Genomic DNA, 20,146 nt, shown 5'->3' with positions numbered 1-20,146 from the left:
AGATCTAGCATGTGTGTGGCAAGGTTCCAAGTACTTGAGCAATCTTCTGCTGCTTTCCCAGGTACACTAGCAGGGAGCTATATTGGGAGTGGAAAGTCTAGGACTCAGTCCAGTGCTCACATCTGATGTCAGTGCTGTTGGCAGCAGCTTAATCTACTGCACCACAACAACAGCCCATTCAACCACTATCTTAAAAGGAATCTGCATAAACAATGCCAACAGACCTCAGAATCCTGGTTCAAGCTGTTGCCCACTGCCCTTCCTGGGTTAAGGGTAGCACCTCAGGATATCTTACAGGTTTTGAGATATTACATAGGAGGCACTTTATCACCTTTGATGTCCTCTTTGATTCAGATACCCAAAATCAAATGAAACATACTATCAATTTACATAAATCATAGAAAAAGATACTGACTGAATTTGGAAAAAAGATACTCTCAGTATCAGATTCAAACAGTCATGAATAATTAATCTCCCAGGAGATCTAGTTTGGCCAATAGCTTGGGAAGAGGAATCTCTTTTTGATAAACTACAACCTATTTGGAAAAGACACTATGGTGTGCTACTAAACACTCCCGATGCAGTTAAATTACTGAAAATTTCCAGCTGGGTACATCTGTTAATGATTAAAACTCTACTGTTTGAGTGTTCACAGGTACACCCAGAGGTTAGCTTAGTTGACCCTGGTGAGCTAATTGTGGACCTCAAGTTTATCTTCACAAGGCTAAAAGATAAATAAAACCTACTTTTGCCATAATTTTTTCTCTAAGTAGAGAGACATTAATGGTGTTGCATTCCCCAGCTGACATGCTTTTCCTACTTCTGTCCCTGATTTCCTTGGGAAACTGCATTGGCTGGAAAACCCATGGTAAACTTTTCCACTATAACAAGAGGGAAAACTCTTACTAGACACTATGAAGTTACTTTTATAAACCTGCCTGCTGTTTGGGAACAAATTAGCCTAGAACAATGGCCAGGCCCTTTGGCTTCTATGATCTGGGAAGCAGTAAAATATACTCTCCTTCTGTGACAAAGTTCTTATTCTTGCTCCTTTTTGGCCTATATATCTGCCTCCTGATTATCAAGTTTGTCTTTTCTTTAATCTAACAATTTCATGTGGAGATGATAGTCACCTGGGAATTCCAGCCATATCAGTGACTATTGTTGATACTCTAGATCATAAAATGAAATCTCCAGATCAGTTGGCAAAGAGTTTTCACCTTCTAGTTTGGCAGGATTGATGTTATTATGTACCACGAAGAAGTCTTGGAAAAATGGACTTTCCACTTGTTCCCCCCAGGAAAACCTGAGTGATTCTGAGACTTGTGGCACCAATAGCTACAGAAGAATGAAATTCTTCTCTCACCATACACAAAAGTCAACTCTAGATATAATAAGACCTAAATATATGGCTTAAAACTATGAAATTAGTAGAGGAAAATTAGGGAAAACACTTCAATATACTGATATAAGCCATGATTTTTTTGGATGAGACCCAGAAAAAACAGACAACAAAGCAAAACTAGACAAATGGAATTGTATAACATCCATAAAGACCTGTGCACAGTAAAGGAAACAATGAATAGAGTGAAGAAATATGACAAGACTGGATAAAATATTTGCAAGGTACTTATCCAACAAAGGGTTAATATCCAGACTATAGCAGGCTCTCAAAAAACTAAATGGCACAAAAACAGTCTCTCTAGGTACGAAATAGGCAAAAGGCTTCAATGGGCAATTCTCAAAAGCAATTATAAGTAAAAATGCTTGAATCATTAGCTTTCAGGTTAATTCAAATCAAAATCACAAAGAAAGAGTGACTATCATCAAGAAGATAAGAACAAACACTCTCAAGAATGTGGAGAAAGGGGAACATCTTTATACTCCTGATGGAAATGCAAATTAATATTGTCCATGGAAAACAGTGAAAGGTTTCTTTTAAAAATTAGAAACAGAACTCCCATGTTATCCAGTAATCCCACTACAGGTTTATGCCCAAAAGACAAGGATGCATTGTATCAAAGAGATACCTGCACCACCATGTTTATAGCAGCATTGTTCACAATAGCTAAAACATGAAATTGCTAAATATTCATCATCATATGAATGAATAAAGAAAATGTGATGTACACACACCCACATACTGGAATATTATTCAGCTATAAAAATAGAAAGAAATTCTATCATTTACATCTAAATGGCTGCAACTGGAGGACATAATGTTGCCTGAAATAAGCTGACACAGAAAGACAACTACTGCATATTCTCCCTTATATGTGGTACCTATAATATAAAAAAGCAAAAAAAAAAATCTGTGTATATCATTATTGCTTCAAATATAGTTTTGTTTTCTATTTTTGTGGAACAATTTTTTAAAGATCTATTTATTTATTTGAAAGTCAGAATTACACAGAGAGAGAAGAGAGGCAGAGAGAGACAGGTCTTCCATCTGACTGTTCACTCTCCAATTGGCTGTAATGGCTGGAGTTGCGCCGATCCAAAGCCAGGAGCCAGGAGCTTCCTCTGGGTCTCCCATGTGAGTGCAGGGGTCCAAGCACTTGGGCCATTTCCCACTGCTTTCCCAAGCCATAGCAGAGAGCTGGATCAAAAGAGAAGCAGCCGGGACTAGAACCAGCGCCCATATGGCATACCGGTAATGCAGGCCTGAGCGTTAACCTGCTGTCACTGTGTCACAGTGTTGGTCCTGGAACAATTGTTAAAAATGATATACTATATACTTTTAATGATCCGTAACTATTTTAAAGATTTTTTTTATCATTTATGAATGATTTGGACATTTTCCTTTCATTATTGTTTATGGCCCTTTCTTGTATTCCTGATGAGCTACGGTCTTTTTACTTTTTACTTGCTGAACACTTTATTTAGTGGAACATTAAGTCTTTAATTATATTGTAAACTAAAAATATGTTATCTCAAAAAAAAAAAAAAAAGAGGGGAAGACACAGTGGCACACTAGGTTAATCCTCCGCCTGCGGCGCCAACATCCTATATGGGTGGCGGTTCTAGTCCCGGTTGCTCCTCTTCCAGTCCAGCCCTCTGCTATGGCCTAGGATAGCAGTGGAAGAGGCCCAGGTGCTTGGGCCCCCCACCCGCATGGGAGACCAGGAAGAAGCACCTGGCTCCTGGCTTTGGATTGGCGCAGCTCTGGCCTTTGCAGCCATTTGGAGAGTGAACCAATGGAAGAAAGACCTTTCTATCTGTCTCTCTCTCTCTCACTGTCTGTAACTACCTGTCAAATAAATAAAATCTTTAAAAAAAATGAAAAAAATATTTTACACACAGACAATATTCTGCCATTAAAAGACAACAGGATTCTGTCATTTGCAGCAAAATGGATGGAACTAGATGACATAATATTAAGTGCAATAAACCAAACACAGAAAGATTACACATGTTCTTCCTCCTATGGGAAGTTAAAACAAAACAAAACTCAAACTGAACCCAGAATGGTGATTAGTATAGGCTTGGAAAAGTGGGTTAAAAAATTAAGGGAAGTGATATGGTTCATTAACTGCAACAAATATACTAATATGAGATGGCAATAGTAGGGAAAGCTGTATATAGGGTATATGAGAACCCATTGTACTACCTCACTTTTTTTGTAAATGTAGAATTATTTTGAGATTAAACTTTTATTGACAAAAAGAAGAGATTGGACTTTCATCCTTAAATTTCCTAAAAAGTTGAAACAATGGAAATGTGTGAGTGGAGGCAGGAGGAAGAAATGGCTAGCAGGGAGGAGCTAAGTCACCAGGCCCTCCCTACAATCTTACCTACTTCAGTCATTCCCCACTCAGCTTTTTTTTTTTTTTTGTACTGTGGAAAATTGCAGTTTCTATGAAATCCCTCCTCAAAACCAGCACCAACCAACATAGCTGCTGACTGTGTCCCGTGAAGACCTATAGCTAAATGTATGTGATTATAATGAAATTGCCATGGCTGACTCTGCTACCCCCATAATGTGCTTGACATCATGATGCTACCTGGACTTCCAGAAAAAAGCTAAGAAAATGAGCAGTAATCAAACACAATACCCTGTGAAAATTTTATTAAACCCCACCCCAGATGCCACCAGCTATGTCTTTACATCATATAAAGAGCTGATCTCAAACTTCCTTGGATGCAGTTCACCCTTAACTATGCTTACCCCCCTCTTGAATGTATATTTTCACCTTATTAATGATATATCTTGTACCTTTTGCAAACGTATCACCCTCAAATTCCATTTTGCATCAGAGACAAGAACCTGGACCCAGCTATCCCACAATATAGCATCCTGTCATTGTCCATCCTGTGAGGCAGTGGTGATGATCCAAGTACTTGAGTCCCTGCCACCTACGTGGGAGAGCCAAATTTAGTCCTGGGCTCCTGGCTCTGGCCTAGCCCAAAGCTTATTTGCAGGCATTTGGGAAATGAGCAAGCAGGTTATGAGAGGATTGTGTCTGTCTATTTTTTAAGTATATTCAAAAAATAAACAAAAAAAAATCTTTAAAAAAATAACCAGGGGCTAGATCATGTGCAGTATTTTTCATTTCAGACTTTATAAAAAGGAACATGTGTTGCTCCATTCCTAACTCCTACCTTTTGTTAAAGGGTTAGACATTAGTTTTAGCATTTAAATGATATTGTTCTTTGTGTTACATGTGGGTCATTTTTCATATTTCAGGGTTCCACTCTCAACATCTTTATTTCATTATAGAAAAGAGCATTTCTGTTACAACAGTACTGTGCTATGTTTGAGTTATACATAAAACACCCATGGCACATGGTCTTATGGAGTCATTGCAGGTCCAGCATCTAGCCATAAGAGAGAATCAGAGGCTAGTATTTTCTTTTAGAGGTGTTAATAATCCAAAACCTACTCAATTTCAACTATTTTCCCCTGTAGCTTACCTGTAGTGTGTTTCCAAACTATTCTTCATAATGCGGCTCCTTTGCAAGGAGAGATTTGTCTGGGAGATTCTGCAGAAACTTCTCTTGAATCTAATTAACAATGGCTTGATAGGTCATCTTTGTATTGAAATTGTAGTAACAAAGATGTCACTGATTCATTACCACCATCGCAAGAAACAATAATACTATACAAAAGCATTGGGGTATTGAGATTACTTATGTAACTCTAGGTAATGTCATATAGGAAAACACATCTGTGTTACTTATCTCTTTTGATATACTTTTCGTGAGGAATGGAAAGTATGAAAAGAAGTTCAAAGATCCATTTTCCAAACTAAAAATAGAATTGCCAACCATGATGGACACTCATGGGAAATGTCAAGTGATAAGTGTGTGTATGTGTGTAGAAGTCAATACTTGACATGCAAAGATGTGCAAAGTATGATGATAATTTGGAATTTATCCAGATGTTCTGGAAGAAAAACTACAATATTTTGATCAAGCAAATTGTATGCTCACATTTGTATTTCAGAATATAATAAACTGTCATTTATAGAATGACTGCTGGGAAAGCATGCTAAAGGAAATAAAGTTAGCTAAAAAATACATGTGATAGCCCAGGGACTTAGCCTGGTAGGACTGTAGATTTTGAGACATAGTTGGAATCAAGAGATTTTAAGGTTATATTGACAGACTTGGAAATAGGTTGACAATTTCTGTAGTGATATGTAACAATTTACAGTAAACAAAGGTCAAACATAGGGACATGCGTTGTGATTCAGTGTGTTAAGCCACTGCTTGCGACTGGGAGACCTACATCTCATATCAGATGATTGATTTTAGTTCCTATTCTTTTTTCCATCCAGCTTCCTGCTAATGTGCACAGATGAAGACAGAAGGATGAAAGCTCAAGTGCTCTCTCTCTCTCTCATCTCTCTCATCTCTATCTCTCTCTCTCTTTTTCTCTCTTCTCTCCTCCACTCTGTCATTCTGCCTTTCAAATAAATATATAAATAAGCCTTATTAAAATGATCAAAAGTATCAAAACTTAGTATGAACACTGAGGTAACAATTTGCCTGAGGATTTTTTCCCCCTCTGTCTGTGGGAGTAGTGGATCTACATTAGAGGTAAACTGAAAGTACTGCAACCACTACCCCAGAAATAATAATAATACTCATAATAATTATTAATAATTAATAATTATTAGTTCCATAATAAGCAGTGACATACAGGTAGCTCACAGGTGAGTAGTTCATCTTCTCCTTCCATAACAGATTAATGATCTCTATTCTAACAGGGTTCTAGAGTTTACCTGCAGGATTTAGCTTCAATTGTGTGTAGTGGTAACTAGCTTCAGAATTAGCTGACATTCTTTCACTTCCTACTTTAGTGCCATACTTCTCCACTCCCTTATCAGTGTTTCCTGGAGCCATTTGAATATTTATTACATTGTTCATTTTGTGGAAACATAACTGATGGTAACTGCACTGGAAAGTAATTTATTTTGGGGCAGAAATGAAAAGTTCAAATAGGAGGGCGTTTCAAAAAGTTCATAGAAAATGAAATTATAATATAATTTTATTCTGGTGTAAAGAAGTTTTCAAAGTTATGCATAAGAGTAGGCTTCACCAAATTTTGGAAAATATGCATTATGAGAAAACTGTGCATGGATTTTATTTTTTCAGCAAAAAATGTATAATTTAATACTATTTTACTTAAGTTTTTTGAAGTTCCATATATAAGACATGGAAAACATAAATGCATTCATTTATCATTACTATAATTTTTCATAATATTATCTATGCTTTTCTTTTAGACACTCAAAGAATTAAATTGAATTTTTCTGTTACTCATATTCTTTCTCACACATCTCACTTTTGTCCTTACACCCACTCCCTCTCTCTAATGTATTCTTTCCAAATACTCCTTTACTCTAGGTAGATAAAGCTTCACATTCTCATTATTATTATTCCTCATGAACTGTAATTGAAGATATCATCTGTTGAGATTCTCATCAGATCAATTGACAATTGACTCAATATGGGCACCAGACAACATATTTTAAGAAAAAAAATGGTGTATACTGTTTTTGTATTTATTTTCCATGAGTAAAATTTGTTTAAAAAGTCTGTTTTTTCCTCAGATTCATAAAAACTTAAAAAAACATTTACACTGTCTGCCTTTTCTTGTCCATTGTACCATACATTATTTCTAAACATAAAAAATTTGACTCAAGATGACATTAGTCCAGGATACAGATTTATATATTTAGAAGTAATGTCAAAAAATAGTATTTATAAGGTTATCAAAAAAGATATGTTGTAAGAAGAAGCAAGTAAGAAAGAAAAAGAGAAGAAAAAAAAAGGAGAAAAGATGAGAAAAGAAAAGAAAAAGAGAAGAGAAGAAAGGAAAGAAACAAAAAGGAAAAGACAAAGAAAACTGGTGGATGCATGATCACCCTGGAGATTATTTCTCAGAATCCATTACCTCTTCATATTCTCAGTCCATTCTGTAATAAGGATCTGATTTTCAGGGTCATTTTCTACAATGGCCACTGGAGGGCATTACCCGTCAGTACTGATGAAGAGTTACACTAAATCCTCAATTTGAGGAAAATAAAGGTTCAAAGGTCGGATTTATCAACAGTGAAATAGCATCAAGGCAATCATGTCAAACCAATATATACCTACATGTCTCAGAGAAAGATTTTTTTTTTTTGGAAGTGAGACTAAAGTTTAAAAAAGAGTTGCTAAAATGGGGTAGATGCTTGTCCTAGATTTTATTCTGTCTATTCACATTGATATTATATTTTTAACGTTGTATGTGCAACTTAATTAATATGCTCCCTAACAGATTAGTATAAATTGAGTTGCTAAAAATTGGAGCCTACCAACGATGATGGGTGATCCCACCATTAAAAGATGACTTAGGCAGGTCTTTTTCAAATGGAAAGTGTTGCTTTAAGAAAACATATATCGCTTTAACATTTTCACACACCTGGAAATTTCATATAAAGTAGATTTAAAGTGTGACATATCATTAAGGTACTTGAGGCTTGATTCACACTATCCAGTTAGACCAATGGCAAAGCATGAATTAGACTTGCAAACCTCCAAGCTGTAGTTCAGCTTATTCACTAACTGTACTTATGGGCCACTAATTCTTCCTCTGATCACTTTGAAGCTATGCCATGGTGATGGCCTGCACAACATTACTTTTAAAGACTACTGTCTATTTGCCATGAAGTCCTCAAATTTCAAGTCTAAGGAGGAAGAGGGGACATTTTAAAATTTGAATTTGTCTTAGTGTCCATATGTGTGGATTGTCTACACAAATAATTCTATATTTTACTTTCTATTCCTGGCAACACAATGGTAAGTTATTGATTTTACAATTGATTTGACTGATGGGGTACTGAGGCTCACCTGCCAGATTAAAATGTACATGAAGGAGGTATTTTAGCCTCCTGTTTCTGGGGTAATTTTCATTTGGCCTTCATTGTTTTGCCCTGTTGGATTACATCTGATGTCAATGAATGTGTCCATTTCCATTCCTTTCCTTTCCTCTTCTCTCTCAAGTCAGAACAGGGACATGTTCATGATCAGATGTTGATATCATTTTCTTCTGAGTCTGCCACATTTTTTATCCATTGTCATGATTTTGAAAACACCTCTAGGCCAGTGATTCTCAAATTTATATCTCCAGGCTGCATCTCTCTCATATACCCCAAATTCTTACATCTGATGCCTACCTTACAACTCTACCTGAGTATTTAATATACTTCAAGCTTAACTTAGCTTGACTAAACTGCTAGTCTTTCTTCAAGAATTATTTTCCCATCTCCATTTACAGCAGCTTCCAGTCTTAGGCAATAGTCATCCGTTACCCTTCTCTCATACTCTACATAAAATCCATTAGATGGTCTATAACCAAATAGAAAATTACACACTTCTCATCACTTTGTTGAGCTTCCACTTCCATCGTCTCTCAGATTATTGCTGCAGCCACTTCAACTCTGCTTTCAAGCCCTTTCACAACACAATCAAAGATACGACTTAAATAAAGCTTTTCAGTATCCGTGTAAAGTCAGGGCAGGCTGAGAAGCATTACTGGGAAGAATTTAAACCTTAAGGGGGCACTAAAGATAAAGACAAGAAATTATATGATATGATGTGTTTCACTGATCTTGAACCCAGTTGGTGACAAAGGGAGGATGTCATCAAATTGAAAAAATCTGAATGATTCATGGAGAAAATGCCTTTGCTTACTGCATATTTTCAAGGGGAGGGAAGGGGAAGGGAAGATTGGTTCTCTGGAAGATTAAGAGATTTATTCAAGACCACAAAGTGTGTAGGGTCAGATCTTCAGATTTTAAGTGTCAAGATGCTTTTTCATAGGGCCTAGAATTGTACTAAACTTTGATAAATTTTTCAGAAACCCATGGCAAAGAGAGAAAAAAATGAGAAAAATGAAATAAATTTTTTTCACAAAAGTTAAAAATATTTTACTCAGTTTCCTTTATTCTGTGATTTTTCTTTCTTTTCAATGTATAATTTCCTATTGTCTTTTCTAATAGTGATAGTGTTTCTAAATGTCTTAACTGAGCAAAATGGAAAGTTTGATCCTAAATATAAAGGTATGATGTGCATAATATCCAAAATTTGGAAACCACTGAATGACACTATTTATGTCTCTGGTTATAAAACTTGGGGATCAACTTGTATCTTCACTGTCGTTTGTGCATATGTACAAATTTATAGAATCTATATAAAGTATATAATATCTCAAAAACAGGAGAGACTGAAAGGGTACCTCATTTGTGCTTAAAGCTATAACATTCCTTCTGGCTCCACTTCACTTCAGGAACTGAAACTACAATTTAAAGAATGGAAAACATTCTTATTACTTTTATAGATGAATAGTAGTAGTTATATCACTAAAGAGTTCAAAGATGTTGGTGAATATATTTTAGAAAAATTTCTCTGATGCCTACAAATTAGCTGTTGCATATGAGAGTACTTCAAAGAATTCATGGAAAGTAGAATTTGAAAATATTTTTTTTGGTGCAAAACTTTTTTTTTTTTTTTGGACAGGCAGAGTTAGACAGTGAGAGAGAGGGACAGAGAGAAAGGTCTTCTTTCTGTTGGTTCACTCCCCAAATGGCTGCTATGGCCGGCACGCTGCTGCCAGTGCGCTGAGCCAACCTGAAGCCAGGAGTCAGGTGTTTTCTCCTGGTCTCCCAAGTGGGTGCAGGGCCCAAGCACTTGGGCCATCCTCCACTACACTCCTGGGCCACAGCAGAGAGCTGGACAGGAAAAGGAGCAACCGGGACAGAATCCGGTGCCCCAACCGGGACTAGAACCCAGGGTGCCAGCGCTGCAAGCAGAAGATTAGCCAAGTGAGCCGTGGCGCCGGCCTTGGTACAAAACTTTTTGAAATCTAAGCATAGAATTTTTCATGATATGAGTTTTCCATGAACTTTTAGAAGATATCTTATACGTCCTAATTCTCTCCTCCAAATCGTACTGAAATAATGTACAGAAATATAATGCTTTCATAGTAGTATGACTGTTTGTAAAGATACCATCAGTTCATCAGAGCAGTGAAGAAAGAATTTCTGATTGATAAACAGCAGATTCATAGATTCATTTACTTGAACAACTGCCTATTTAAAATTTATTATATGCCATTCTAAGGATATATATTATATTATATGTGACACACAATCAATTAAAAACAATTTAAAAAGAAATATATTAAACTACAATAAATGTAATGTAAATAATTAAATTAGTCTCTTTTTGGTCCCTGTTTAAATTGGATGGTTATAGAAGAGCTCTTCAAGAAGCTGCAATATTAATTAACAACTGGTCAGGGAAGAGTTGGGTGTTTAAAAATCTGGAGCAAAATTCATCTGGAAGAAGAACTAGTGCAATGGCCTAAGACTGAGCTTAGAAGGTTTGAGGATACTAAGGTGAGTAGGGTAATGGAAAAAAAGTCAGTCAAAAAGCAAACAAGGTATAAGGTCATGTGAGAATTTATAATCCAGAGAAGGTGCTTAGATTTCATTCTAGAGGATGAGAAACCACTGGATGGTCTGATGTAAGGTAAGATTTTAATAGATTGCTGTGATTAATTTCTAGATAATGTTTTTTTCAGGAGATGCCAATTTGGATTTTAATTATAAAAAACCTAATTCACATTCATTTTGGAGATAGACAAATATGCTAACATATAAAATAAAAAGCCCACAGATAGAAGATCTTTAGGGTTGCTTATTCAATGGCACAGTCATAACATCAGTAAGATCCTTTTGATCTATTCACTCTGACATCATTAGTGTATTGGCTTTGTCTCTGTGACTTCTCACTTCATGCCTGTCACAATGGCTCTAGATATTAAATGCAGAAATGGAAATTTCCAGAAGCAGAATCTTCCCCACTAAAACTTCCATCCAATCTGCCTTTACTTTCACAGTATTAAAAATTTAAGTTGTAGTGAAAAGTCTGCATTTGTTATTAATATTTGTTTATCAGGACCAAAAAAGTTGTATATCAAAACAAAAACCAAGTAACTAAACTCCACGATGTTAATTTAAGAACCAGAAGAAAGTTATGTGAAATTACTGTCCTTTAAGAAAGTTTTGGAGATGTTAAGTCCATAAAAATAAACAGGCTGTTTTGAAAAGAAAAAAATAGACTTCAAAAATAAAAACATGATTGCAAAATCAAAAAATAGATGGGCTAAAATAGCAGAATGCACACAGCTGAAGACCAAATTCTAAACTAGAAGACAGAACCAACATTAAGAGTACAATTTTTGTAATTCCTTGAAATATTTATAAAATTTCAATCCAATTAATAAAGTGAAAAATAAAATTGATCAGAGTAGCTTACCACAAAATGATAATTGTAGTAAATTAATAACATAGGATAGCCCAAAACTATCCATTTGTAAAGAATACAAACATAATTAAAAAGCAGCAATTTGGCTGAGGAGAAATTGAAAACTAAATATAGGTATTACCTCGCATAACAGCTATGCTTTTCATATCTCTACAACCTGTTCTCTTGAGTCCTGGCTGATCTTAACATCAGCATCATACATGAAAATATATAGACTAAGGCCAAAGCAGTATTTATATGATATTATTTTGCCATGAATCCATTACTTATAAAGGACTTTATAATCCATTACTTTATAAATGACTAAAAGTAAATCAAATGTGCTTTCAAGTTTAGAAGAAAGGTAACAAAGCATGTTAAAGAGAAGGATACAGTTACTGAGCTAAGAAGCCTGGAAGTTTGTTCATGGCCCGGTGCTGAATGATGCAGGCTGTGTTATGAAGTACATTTTCACGGAAGCATCACAACTTTCTCTGAGCATTAAGGTTATTTCAAGTGATGACCATTTTACTTGTGAAAGTGATGGTTAGCTAAAACTGATCAGAAATATTGAGAGTTGGTGCTGTGGCACAGCACTGTTAAGCAGTAGTTTAGGATGCCCACATCTCACGTCAAAGTGCTCAGTTTGAGTTCTGGCTACCACACTCCCCATCCAGCTTTCTGCTAATGTGCACACTGACATACAGTAGGTGATGGCTCAAGGACTTGAGTTTCTGCAGCACACATGTGAGATCCATCTTGAGTTCCAGGCTTCTGGATTTGGCTTGGTTCAACACCAGCTGTTGTGGGTTGTGGAGGGAATCAGCAGATGCAAGATCTCAGTCTTTCTCTCTCTCTCTCTCTCTTGCTCTCTCAGTTTCTGTTGCCTTGTCCTTCAAATAAGTTAAAAAATTTTAAATGAAAAAATATTGATAATATTAATGAAAAAGTGGATCACAGGATATATAACAGAAAAAAAAATTACCAGCCCATCTTTGATACATTTGAGCAGATAGGGATAAACGTCTCCTCAAAATGTACTGTGGCTTCAGAGATTAAAAGTAAGTTGGTCAAATGGTAATTGGCCAACAATTTTATGTGAAAACTAGCAGAAAATATCAAGATATTTGATATGTCTAATTTTAGGAACAACATGGTCAGGGCTATCTCATGATACTCAATACAGCTAATTTTATAACACTTGCTAATAATGGCAACTTACATCCCATAATACTTTTGCATAATCCTGCTGTTTATAGAATGTTATTCTCTTTGGGCCAGGAATTAGTTCCTGTAGTTGGAAGTTGCTATGAAAAAAAAATCTATTCAAAGTTAAGAAAAACTTCCTAAAAATCTAAATTATCAGATGCTAATTCCTTGGGAAGCAGGATGTTTTCTGTACCTTCAAAATATTAAATAGCTACTGCTTATAGAGAATTCTGAGGGAAAAAGATCTATTTTTAGATAGAATCTTACTGGCAGTGACCCTATATTCTCTTTCCATCCTGACACTCTACGATTTGTGTTTCTGATATACAGCCTTTGCTGTTTGTATAGCATATTAATTAAGCTGCTGAATAATTGTGCAATTATAGAAGAGTTCATCTGTATTTTTATTCAATATTATTAACTGTTTCAAGGATTGTGTAGTTTTATGAGCATACTTTAAAAAGTTAAGAGGAAAATGGAATTACAAATGAATTTATTTTGATGTAAAATTTTTTGAAATCCATAGTTTTCTCTTAATACATATTTCCATGAACTTTTTGAAGACTCCCTGTGCTAAAAATGGACAATCAATGCATGCTTATATTCAAATATATACTCCATGCAATCTAGATTTATTAGCCATCAATGTTCATTTTAAAGCTGAAACTTCTAAGAAGTTTTGCTTATATTCTGATAATGAAATCAGCATCATCCCACAAATACTTTCCCTCCCTCATTCCCAGTGCTGGTAAGGGTTTCAGGATAGCAGTGGGTTGCTATGACTACCGATGTCAAGCAGAGTTTAACAGATTTTAACATAATAACCTTATGGAACAGTGTACATAAGAATAGCTAACAATTAGTGAATGCTTTTCATATAGCAGCTACTATTTTATGTGGTTTATTCGTTCATATTCAAAATGGACCTATGATTTTAATGCTAATTTTGAGCTGATTTTAAGTATGATGAAACTGAGGCACAGATTAGCTGAACTAATATACTCAAAAGTCACATAACTAATGGGAGGGAGCACAAAAATTTAAACTCAGAGAGTTCATATTTCAATTAATTGCACTTAACTTTTGAAATACATTGCTTTTTTAATGTATTGCTTTTTAAAAAATTATTTCTGGAAAAAATGATGCAGCCCATATTAGGAACAAAAAAGAAATAAAGAATAAATTAGGAAGCAGTAAGATATAGAGAAAGAATATTACACCCAGAGACAAGATTATGGATTTCTGGTCATAATATGTGTCTATTTAATTTCGGGTGAATTATTTAATGGCTGTTTCTCATCTGTAAAATGCGAATTGATTTTAATGACCTTTCATTTAATGCCCTTTATTTGTATCATTCCAGACCTTTCACAAATTACTTTCACATGCATGATCACACCTAAGCTTTACAGAAATTTTATAAGAAACATTAGGCTCAGAATAGCAGTGACCTCCCATTCCCACCTCATTCACTTTATTGCACAGATGGGAAAGATCTATCATCTCCAAATCCAGTGTCTCTTCCCTATATATTCTGTTGCTCTGTTTTATGTCCATGAAAGCATTTTGTAAACTGTGAAATAACATGGCAATATTAAGTTTTATAATTAATGTAGCATGCAAAGATGGGCTGGTAATGCTTTCAGCACAAGAAAGCTGCAAAGAAAGGATAATTTTGGAATTGATTTGAAGGAGTCAAACTAGTGTATATGAAAGCTACATGCATTCTTAATTTATTTTGTTTAAATCCCATAACAAATGCTAAATTAATGTGTTTATGCTGCTTTTCTGTGCTTTGGTAAATTCTTTATTTTGTACCATGAAATGATAAATGTTTGAGCAGCTGCAATTACACAGTTAAGGAGCTTTACAACACACACACACGCACACACACACACGCACACACTTTTTTTTCCCCACTAGGTCTGTTGATTGGAATTGTGCCACAGAAAAGAATCCCTAGTTGACATAAATATATTTTCATTTCTTTTGCTGAATCTTTGCATAGTATAACTTTCTCTGTGGGAGGTTTACCTCAAGAGTGGAAAGAAAAGAAAAAAATGTGAGCGAACCAGATTTCTTGATTTATTGTCTTGGAATAGTTTCTGAGATATTGTTCTCCTTTAGTACAAGCTAAATACTTTTGCAACAATTGAAGACTAATGGGAAGGAGTTGCGGGTGAGGGCTCATTGTAGGTCATTGAACACATCTTTAGTTTTTATTTTTATCTTTGTATATTTAAGATACATGAATAGAAGGATTTGTTATTTCTTATTTAATTTCTTTTTTAAGCACATGTGCTCTAAATATATACTATTATGTAGGTGAGTCTTTGTGTCTGTTTAATCCATATACAGTCACTGCAAATCCTTTTATTGGTTCTGTATTTGCAACCTGAGAACTCTGTTCTCTGTGGGGTTCTGGGAAGTCACAAGAAAACTTACAGTAGGCCTAACTTCCCTGTTGTCTGTGGAAATGGATGAATGGACATGAATCTGCTATTTATTATTTACTGAGCTGTGGACAGATCACATAGTTTTGTTCAAAGTGGAACCAGAGGACCCTAGAATGTCTTATATAAAAGGGACATCAGAGCTCATCATCATAGTTTTATCAGTCAGGGAAACAAAGGCACTTTAGATATTATGTGAATAAGGGATTGGTGGTAGGAATTAGTCCTGACAAAAATGTGGCAGGAATAGAAGAAATAAAGGTCTGGAGGCAAGCTAGAAGGGCCAAGAAAAGGCCACCAAACAGTCTGCCTTAAATACTGTTGTATGTGAACAGAGATTTCATGAAAAGCAAGAAATCTAAGGACTACAAAAAATTGTAACAAATGTACTTGAGATTTTATTAAGAGTTCTGTCACTGCGCCGGACACTTCATATCTTTTATTTATCTGCTTAATGATTTTCCTTTGTTTTTCAAGTATTTACATATCAATATCTATAAAAATGTATACATATAAAAGTCGAATAGGAAGCCTGAACAACTGTAAAATGAGCATCACTGTCATCAGAAACAGTACCCTAGAAGGAAACAAGTTAGATACAGTCTTTGGGTTATAGTCTGCTTTTCAGGTCCCTTTGAGGTTGTGAAAATATCTTTTGGCAATTAAGTGGGAGAGGGAGTGAATGAACCCCAGAAATATAGAAGGCCCAACAGTCTAGCATTTGGCAGATATGTTAAATAAACCACATACTGGAGATGGCATGAGTATGGCCAAGGGAATCTGATAGCTTGATTATTCTTTTCTAATAAACTCATCATAGCCAACGTCTAGCTCACAGGAAATTTCAACACAGTGGAGTGAGGTTCTCAGTTAACAAAGGGAAATAGTGACTAGAATCAAGAACAGAGACATCATTACCATATGACCCAGGCTATAACAATCTGAGTCAGAATCACAAGAGCAGATGATACCTGAGAGATGGCAGCCATTAATATGTCTTTTTCTTGGGTCAAATTGTTTAAATTTGACTGGCTGCTCTTTACATCAGTTGTTCAGTTGCCATCTTGGATTTGTCCTTCATCATGGCCCTAAGGATTCCCTTTAGCTGTCTCCTGTGTAAGATAACCTTATTATGTTAAAGTAGAGGAAATAATCAGAAACTGTCTGAGAATGGGTCATGGAAGTGTTTTGTGAACAGGAATTTTTAGTTTATCCTCAAATTTAATTTTAATGAGGTTGGATTAAATTTTAGAAATCATTATTTTAGTAACAATCTGAAGATATTCTTCAATTTTCTTTTTACTGCCAATAGAATATCTTGTTTCATTTTTTTTTCTCTAAAAGTTTGTGAGGTTTTTCTTCTTGCATCCTAAGTTTTTATGCTTCCCTAATTTGGCTGAATTCTATTTGTATCAACTTATAATCACTTTTCCTGAGCAAATTTTCCAACAGGTGTGATTAAGTATTTTTGTTTCTTTTCCTAGTAATATCTGTGGACCCCCTCTCACTTGCATGTTGGATAGCCTGTACTCACTCTGTAATTTTCCCACTTTACAGTCCTTCTTCTTGCTTTTCTCATTTCCTTGTCAGTTCCTGAAACTGTCTTTCTCCCCAGCCTTTCTACTGAGCTCCTCATTTCTTCTATTTCATGTTTTGGTTCCTTGGTTTTGTTATACTATTCCCTATTTCATGGCTGAAATATTTTCAAATTGCTCTGAAAATGAAAATTATAGATTTACTATATGTTCCTTTTCTTCACATAGGCTCTATTCCTTCCAAATCAGTTTTTAATGCTTGTTTTGCCTCCATAGCTTACATTGTGGGTTATCCTCAGATATTTGGCAATCTTTTGAAGTTTTTTCTTCATGTTGAAGGTAGGGACCTAAAAGTGAATTGTATTCTTTGTGTGCTGGGGTGGTATCTGCATCTGTCAGGTGATATTCTTGGACCTTTGGTGTGATGTTGGTCTCTCCTTAGGCTGGGCAGATTGGAAGAACAGACATTCCCAATGCTTTTTTTGTGTGTATTTTTGCCTTAAAACATTTTTTGGCATTTATGTATCTGCGTGTTTGTGTGTGTGTGTGTGTGTGTGTGTGTCTGAGAAAAAGGGAGATGTGATCAAAATACTTTTGTTGAAAAAAATGGAACAGCTTCATTACCTTTTCTAAGTGTCAGAAAATAGCAAAATAAGATTGTGGTAGGTATGTGGAAAATATTAATCTTACTCTTGTGGAAGTTGGTGTGAGAGATTTGACAATTTGTCTATCTTTTCACAGTTGTTGGATATACAAATTGGGATGTAAAAGCAGAAAAGGTGCATTCCATAGGCAATGCGTTAAATATTTATGGCTCAGATGCTGGTTCCTGTCCCTGCTCCTCCACTTCCAATACACCTCCCAGGTAATGCACCTGGGAATTCCGAAGAAGATGGCCCAAGTATTGGTTTCCCTGTATCTACATGAGAGACACTGATGAAATTCCAGGCTCCTGGCTTCAGCCTTGCCCAGCTCTGGCAACTGTGGCCATTTAATTAGTGAACCAGCGGAGAGAACATCCCTCTCCCTGTCTCTCTCTCTCTTTCTGTGTAACTCTGCCTTTCAAATAAATAAAATAAATCTTTTTTTTTTTAAAGCTACTTGTGGCCTGGAGCCCACATCAAGATCAGATAGCCTAGAAAACAGCATCTCTGAAATCTTATGATAATCCAACAGTTTCTTGTGTATATGAATGAAAAGGAATTAATGAAAGATGTGTTACAGAATTAAAAACGTTATTTGCTTAATTAATTTTTAAAGATTCATCAATGATATATTTCTTTTCTGGCTTACTGTGAGAAATAAATGAATGTCTATGTTGCACTCAGAATTCTGTACATAAACATTAGCTATAATGATGGTGATAATTGGTAATTTATAGCTAATATCTAGAATTGGTAAATCAAGAATACAGGAAATGCATATTAAATGGAAACAAGAAAAGAACTACCAGAAGAAATAGCTAAAGAAGTTAATGTCACCGTTTCCCATAGTGTCCATTTCACTTCTGTTAATGAGCAACTTAATACATTATCCCTCTTAGTAGTTTTTTTATCTGTTCTACTTAATATGACTGGTTTAATTCTGTAATTAATACACAGTTATTCTTAAGTGTTGAAAATTAACTGAAATGTGATCCCTGTTAAACATAAGAGTGGGAATAAGAGAGGGAAGAGATGTATAATTTGGGACATGCTCGGCTGACTTGCCCCAAATGGTAGAGTTAGAAACATATCAGGGGATTCCAATTCAATCCCATCAAGGTGGCATGTACCAATGCCATCTCACTAGTCCAAGTGATCAATTTCAGTTCACAATTGATCATAATGAAAGGAATAAGAGTCAAAGGGAGCACATAAACAAGTCTAGTACCTGCTAATACTAACTGATAGAATAAATAAAGGGGAGAGTGATCCAACATGGGAAGTGAGATACTCAGCAGACTCATAGAATGGCAGATGTCCTAAATAGCACTCTGGCCTCAGAATCAGCCCTAAAGGCATTCGGTTCTGGCTGAAAAGCCCATGAGAGTATTTCAGGCATGGAAAGCCAAGACACTCTGGCAAAAGATCTCTGTGAGTGAGATCCCAGTGGAAAGAACAGGTCATCAAAGAAGGAGGAACCTTTCTCTGAAGGGAGGAGAGAACCTCCACTTTGACTATGACCTTGTCTAAACAAGATAAGAGTCGGAGAACTCTCTGTCCTTAATGTGCTGTGCATTGAGATTTAATGCTATAACGAGTACTCAAACAATATATTTCACTTTGTGTTTCTATGGGGGTGCAAACTGTTGAAATCTTTACTTAATGCATACTAAACTGATCTCTGTAAAAAAAAAAAATTATCAATTCCCAACTTGACTCTCACTGGGATTAAACATGACAATAGGTCTGATCTGATTTCATCATCATTTAAAAAAAATATCTATTATTTTTCACTTTATGTTTCTGTGTGGGAGCAAACTGTTGAAATCCTTACTTTATGTATACTAAGCTGATCTTCTGTATATTAAGATAATCGAAAATGAATCTTGATGTGAATGGAAGGGGAGAGGGAGTGGGAAAGGGGAGGGTTGTGGGTGGGAGGGACGGTACTGGGGGGAAGCCATTGTAATCCATAAGTCATACTTTGGAAATTTATATTCATTAAATAAACGTTAAAAAAAAAAAGAAGTTAATGTCAGTCTCTGGGAAGATGCACTGGGGAGTGCATCTAGGCAGAGCTGTGGCATTTTATATCTCTTGGCCTTGTTTAATTTGATATAATTTACATATGTTACTTTGATAAATATTTTAGAAGTGGCTAGATCTGTTTTAAAGTCTTAAAGGAAGGGTAAGAAGAGTAAGACATTACAGGAAACTCTGGAAAATGTTCCCAAACCCCCCTGAGACAGTGTAGATAACCACCTGGCAACAGAAAAGATGGTTTCCCAGTGTTGGAAACTAGGATTAAAAAAATCAGTTTAATGTTGTTTTCAGAAATGGTTACCACATTCTATACTCTCAGCTTACTATTGTTTTCTATCCATTTTCTTTTATTTAATGAATATAAATTTCCAAAGTACAGCTTATGGATTACAATGGCTTCCCCCCCATAACATCCCTCCCACCCGCATCCCTCCCCTTTCCCACTCCCTCTCCCCTACCATTC

Source organism: Oryctolagus cuniculus, chromosome 4, assembly GCF_964237555.1.
Source record: "Oryctolagus cuniculus chromosome 4, mOryCun1.1, whole genome shotgun sequence".
NCBI lineage: Eukaryota > Metazoa > Chordata > Mammalia > Lagomorpha > Leporidae > Oryctolagus > Oryctolagus cuniculus.
The sequence above is the reverse complement of the archived record's forward strand: the minus strand, read 5'-3'. Positions refer to the sequence as shown.